The sequence below is a fragment of the Pygoscelis adeliae genome, unplaced genomic scaffold, assembly GCF_000699105.1.
Source record: "Pygoscelis adeliae isolate BGI_AS28 unplaced genomic scaffold, ASM69910v1 Scaffold66, whole genome shotgun sequence".
Taxonomy (NCBI): Eukaryota; Metazoa; Chordata; class Aves; order Sphenisciformes; family Spheniscidae; genus Pygoscelis; species Pygoscelis adeliae.
Window position 1 is genome coordinate 6,540,076 of NW_008825167.1, and position 6,945 is coordinate 6,547,020.

Here is a 6,945-nt window from a genome sequence, read left to right on the forward strand (position 1 = left end):
GCATTTTTCTCCATTTTTGCATAGGTCGTTTTCTTAAAATTGAGTATCCGTCTGCTTTATTTGTCTTGCTCTCTTCTTTCAGTGTTAAGCTTAATTATATTGTGGTCGCTACTATGGAGCAGCTCACCCACTAACAGCTCTTGAATTAGATCCTCTGCACTGCTGAAGACTAAATTCAGAACGGCGTTTTTTTTTCTTGTGGTTTCTAAAGCCAGTTATTCTAGAAAGAAATCATTTATTGCATTCAGAAGTGTTATCTCTACATTTCACCCTGACGAGGCATTGACCCAGTCTGTGTGTGGGCGGCTGAGCCCTCCCACTACATGTCCTAAATGTGCAGCTTCTCCAATCTCACTTAATGCAATTGTTGAAATGAATCAACACAGGGAAATGAGCAACCTCGCAGCTCAGCACAGCTAAGACTAACTCACATGAGGTTTTCTAGATCAAAATCAGCACCTGTATTGCCTACAAAGTGCAGTATGTTGATTTCTGGTATAATGTGGTCTGTGCAAGACACATTTTTAAATTAAACCCTGACCCTGAGTGAGTTCTCATGGGTAAAAAGAGCTGTTGTGTTGAATTCCTCCCCATCAGATTACAGCCTGATATGCAGCTGTAATTCAGGCTAGCTGAAGTTTTCAAATCATCTTGCAGATAGAGTGCATTGCGTCTTTCTGATGGGGAAGGAACAAAAGCATTCACTAGCTTATTTCACAAGACGACACCGTTTCAGTTCAGTCAGTTACTTGCACTAAAATCAACTTGTCCTACAGTAGTATTTTGGAGGCTTTTGCTTCACAGTATCATTTTTTTTTAATTTTATAAATATTAGTGTTACTCGTGTAAAAAATGCCTGAGTAAAAGCAAATTTTTGACACCTAGAAAACTTTCTAAAATTCTGCTGTCCCGAGAGCAATTCAGCTCTGCTACTGAAGTCCACATCCTAGATGAAAGAAGACGCATCTGATAAAAGATTGCCTATCTTTTGTCTATCAAATTGTCTATCTGGATTGCTGCAACTAATGGCTTCAGTTCCCTGTGTGACCGGTTCCTCTCCCTCTTTCCAGACTCAAACGCGTACGATGTCCCACCTCCATCGTGGCCTTTCACAAAACCGACGTCCCCATCTGTTTAGCTGGGCCAGCAGGACTGTATGCTCATTCTGTAGCTGGTTTGGAGCTACACGCGTGCTGGCCAGTAGCCACCTCTCGAAACAGCGAAGAGCTCAATTGGGCCAGCTTTTGGGCACATTCAGTGCAGGAAATTATTTCTCTTTCTACACAGACATGGAATTTTCATGAAAGTTTTCACCATGGATTATCGTTACAGCCTCCGTCCTATCTCTGCTTTGCCAAATTTGGTGAAAATTAGCCTGAAGGTTCAAAAGTTATCAAGGAAAGGAGGAGGGGAACAGATGGACGAAAGAGGAGTTGACAGACAGCATGATCTCATAATCCCCGCTGGCATAGGAATTCAGGCTAGAATTGAAATATTTTAGGTCAGAACATTGTGCACTTAAACTTCTCATTTTGAAAGAACAAGCCTCTAATGTGAAACAAATTTTCCTTTGTTAGACCATCGATCATCTTTTAGGGCAGAGATTAAACAACAGCCTTCCCCTACAAACATGCTACAAACGTTATCTTCAAAATTTCTTACAGCCCCTTTCCCCACCCAGCCACAGCCCCATGTGCTTCAGTGTTTGCGTTTGCAGCTCCTTATAGGTCAAGATTGTTTGTCTCTGATTCATTTTTTTCTTGGTTGCGTTTAGTCAAAACATAATTAAAGGCTTACCTTACCCTTTTTTTCCATTCTAGGAGCAGTTGTTTTGCATCTGTGCCCAAGAACCGGAGAGGTTGCTTAGATAGCTTATTGCCTTTACAAGCCATTTTATGGTGGATTCCAACAGATTAAGACATAGACATTTCTGGAAGGATGTCTGCAAGCTCTGCACTATTCCATCGATGCCATGTTGCGTTTGTTCCACTGCAAAATATGACATCGTTGTGCCTGATACCTCGGAGAGAAGCTATCGGTTACCCGTTGGCCAAGGCTGTAAAAAACAGCCGAGGAGTGCAGTTGCCACCTTATAGGCATTGCAGCTGGCTGGTATAAATGCTCTCACGAGGATACATCTGTCAGATGAAAAACTCTTCTAAAAATGGTTTGCTTATTACTGCTTTAGGGTTTTGCTTTGTGTTATTTTGTTGTGTGGAGAAAAAACCCAAACCCACGGAGAAGACATGGAAATAAGTTTTTAGCTGATGAACTGTAACAGTGTAGAAGCTTTTTCATTTTGCATCATACTGCACATCTGCTCATAGCAGCAGCGGGATGTTAGAGGTCCCTGCTGCAGATCGCTGGAGTACCAACCACTCTTTGGAAACACCCTGTCCTAAAAAGTAATCCATTGCTTTAAGCAAATTTATATTCTGAATTAAGCACAGCTTTTGAAGTGCCATGTGAACTTTTATTATAACAAAGTCAGAAGACAGAAATTTGGCACCAGCTTGCTTTCTCTCACCAGCACATGTATCTTCTCTCCAGAGGAATGGTAGATTTCATTCGGAGACCTTGTATTCCCAGGAAGGCAGGTCAAAGTGATTAGTTTTCTTCAGCTTTGTCGGATTCAATGCCATAAATAAAAAAGAAGCGCCTACGCATTTGGGCTAACACTCTTAGTGTATTTAGACATATGATGCACAAGGTTATTTTTTTTCTAGAAAATTGTTTGTTTACTCTTCTGACCCTATTTTGGATTAAAAGCCCGCGCGGGGCTGATCAGCTGGGCTGTCTGCAAAAGGGTTTTGTTTGTAAGAAACCGAACCTTTGTGTGGGAACGTACACTAGGACTCAGCAGGGGCCTCGGCAGGGACTGTGAAGGACCAGCCTGATCCTTCCCGCTTCCTTGCTCTGCTCCCCCTCTCCCACCGAACTCCAACCGGCTCCTCCCCAGTGGGGCAGTGGTTCCTTTGCACAGCAGCCACACAGGAGAGCAAACTTTCGGGGGGCTTTTATAGAGCTGCGCCCTCAGCCCGGGGAGCGTAAAATCGTAGCAGGCAAAAGGAAATCAGCCTCCTACCAGCAGCAATCTCTGCTATTCCAAACCCAGCTCTTCTGGCAGCAGTAATGCCAGCCCTCCACTCCTCCTCTGTCCACCACACCATAATCGTACCTTTCTTGCATGCCAAGGTCCTTAAAAACACTGGGTAATTCACAGTTTCTAGAATAACAACAATAACTGAGAACTTTGCCATTGAAACCACTTTAAACTACCTCTTTTAGAGGAAGCCAATGGTTATATCATCAAGAATTTAATTATAATTTAAAGCTCTTTTCCATTTAAATAGGCTTTGGTAAAACATTTTCACCCTGATAGGCAAGGCAACCTTCTGGACTTTTAATATTAAATTTGACATACCCATCATCAGCAAAATGAGGCATCTTACTTTTCTTACAAACAAATCGTAAGACATTACAAATGTCAGGAAAGGAGCTGTACAGGTCATAAACTGTACAGGATTTACAAAAATAGTGCCGCCACGTTTGTCATAATTCTGTTACCCCATGCAATTCTTCCTTGTGCTGAGAAAAGCGGTGCTGTCCCAAAATATAGCGCTGCTAAGTGTTTATTACAGCCTTTTTCCTGTTGGAGATTAATTTATAATAAGCTAGTGATGTGCTGGATTGTATTTTATGCTTATTCTGCGATAGCGGTAATTTCAAGGAAAGCTTTGATAAAAAATAGTTTACTACGCTTTGCACGTGAATGTTTTTACTGATTCAGCAGCTCAGCTTATTTGAACCAAACAAGCATATCGACAAGCTACTTGCCATGATTTCAACTAAAACTACTATTTCTGTATTTTTAAGACATCGCTGTATTTAAGTGCAATGTGCTTGACAAACTGAAACAAAACCCAGTGGATGTCACACACTACAGCTGAGAGTATAACGATGCAATTTGCAAAAGCGTTTCAGTTCTGTCCCTCCTCTCATCTCTGCCAGTAACAAACTAAAATGCTCTTTTTTCTCTGGCTGTACATCACTTGTGATGTGACTTTCATGTTCGACAAAATACACATGCAGAACTTGTAGGCTGCCTTTTAACGCGCTTTTTTTTTTTCCCTATCTTGCACAGAGCTGGAATGATTTCAAGTATAATTACTTAGAGCAGACACTAATGCATTTCGACTTGCACTTTGTTTTACAGGTTGGTTTGTCTTCAGAAATGTAGAAGTGGAAATTTATGCAGCACCCATGGTTAGAGACAAATAACGTTAATGACTATTGGGGTTACATTGGGCCAAGATAGGTAGAAGAACTTTAATTTAAATAGCACTCTAACCTTCATACCATACTATTAATTTGAATTGCTAAAACTCAGTGAGCTCCTTCTGAAATAGTCATTAAGCCGATATGAAAAGATTCGCAAAGAGAAGAAACGCTATACACAAAAAAACCCCAAACGATGAAAAATGAAAAAACCCTGAAAACCACAACAGAAAGGTATAAAAATTTGTATTTATATTGTGACGAGATAACGATACAACACAACACTCTGTGTGCTACAGAATGTAGCAAGCGCCACGTACGCGCCTACGAATGAATCCGTACAGTGTAACACATCGGGCAGACTATGAACCATTCCTTCGGCTCTGGCACAGAACCCGCTCGCTGACACCTCTAGGTAACAATCTGACCGGCGAACAGCAGAAGGCTCTCTGTCAGTGCTTCACGTGCACCAAAATGTCGTCACTTAAAAATCCTTATCGCACAGACCCTTTCCATGACATAAATCGCCTGTAACCACATTTTACGCCTCTCGTGCAAAATGGAAAGAAGAAATTCTGAAATCGGAGCGCCTTCACTCTGCTTTGCGAACGGGCGAGCCTCTGGCTGGACATGCCTCCCCAGGAATCCTCTGCTGGGGTTCATTTACAATACTTCAAGTAGAAAGAACAGCCAAGGTGACCAAACGGTTTCTGATCTTTTGTGTTTCGTATATCCCCTGCATTTCGATTCTAGGTAGTTACGTGACACACTTGGATGTTTCTTTTGCAGCTACCAATTAACAACAGTGCATTTAGTCAGTCACTTAAGCAAATTGGCTCATTTCATTGCTGGTGAAATTAATTTCTGATATGTTTGCCCCATTAGGCTTTGTAGGGAGCGCAGCTCTTCCTTAAAGGGTATCTGAAGGGATTCAATTCTCCTTCCACCAATTCTGGAAAGTGCAAGTTAGCGGGTTAAATATCAACACTGTTACTGGCTCTTACCACACACAAACAATGGCCTCTGATAGTTAAAAAAAAATAAATTTACAGATTTCTGAAAGAGATGTCTGTTTTGCAGACCTTCCTTTATCAACACCATCATATAATGAAGTGCATAAAGTTAATACTACTTGATTAAAAGCTGTGATGATGTGGTTCTTTTCAAAAATGTGTCTCTTTTCCACAGGGCTGGTCTGCAAGGATGAAAAATTTCACCGCTAATTACCAGTCTGCTATAAAGTTGTTAAAATGGTGAAATAATCCCTTGTCACAGTAGCAGAGACTGCTGTGAATACCTCCAAGAAAAGCAGAAGTGCGTCCCGCGGCTAAACACGCCCCGGGGCTCGGAACGGGAGCCGGTCTGCAGGCTGAGCTCACGCACACACAGCTTCACCTCCGTCCGTTTCCCAGTTCTCTTCTTCTGGCATTTAAGTTCATCCACTGAAACGGGTTATGCAGAGCGTACAGTTGGATGCTCAGAATACGGGTATTCATGACAGTAATTTATTTGTAGATCAACAGAAGTTGCTTATTTTTTTTAATACAAAATGATGGTAGGCTGCGTGTGGTATAGCTGAACCATGCTCATCCATGTCAAGAAAAATAACACCGTTTAAGGTCAGAAAAAGTCTTAATTCTTTGTTAGATGCAAGTTGTATTAGATTTTATTTCTTTTTTTTTCCACCCCAAAACTTCCACTAAGAAATTAGGATAGAAACTTGTCTATAAACACCAGATGAAAAACTGCCCTTCTCACAGTTTTTGGGGGGCCCTTTTATTTCTGCTTTAATCCGATGAAACTCTGAACCGAGTTTGTTTTTTGCACAAGACAATACAGGATCCGGTCTCTGGCTAGCAACGTGTTGTGGAGTTTCTACTGGCCAAACCCTGCTCTTTTCAGAAGGTAAATAAATCGGCTGCAGTGGGCCTGGGGGGGGTACAAGCTGGGCAGAGAGAGGATGGGTGTGAAGGAGGATTCATCCTCCGAATTGCAGTGGAGAATCTGCAGAAAAAGCTACCAATTGTAGGCTGGTTTTCTTTATGCCTCTCTCCTGCGATGACAGTGCGCTCACGGCGCTAGAAGGAGAGTTAAGCCAGGAGCAACGAAGAGGCGTTGTCTTCCCAACACCTGCGTGCTGCAAGGGAAAGCCCTTCCTCTCTTCTCCCACCAGGAAACAGGCCAAACCGCTACGTCTCCATAAAAAGAACTTCTCGATGACTTCATCTCTCCAGAGCCTTTTCCACAGAGGAAGAGGCCTCGCAGCCCTGTAATCTTGTCCCTACTCCTTCTTTTCCTATGTGGTAATTGCAGAGAAAATGGATTAACTGAGCAGTAGTATCTCCTCACCTGCTAAAAGCACAGTCATGACACAGAACGGCAGAGCTGCCGAGGCGGTGGTAGTATTTAATCTCGCAGCAAGCAGTATGCTCTTTGCAGTCATGTTGCGATTACAGATACAGTTGCGCGCGCGCGCACACGGATGCATGCATGCATGCACACACATGGAGCACACACACAAATATCCAGCTTAAAAAAATCAATGAAAACAGAACACTCTTTGCATCCCAAGGTGCTACGGCCACGGGTAGCGCTGCGCTGGCTGCTCAGTAGCGGGTGACTCGGGTCCCTAAAGCAATGTCAGAGCCCCGACTGCCACCGCCGCTC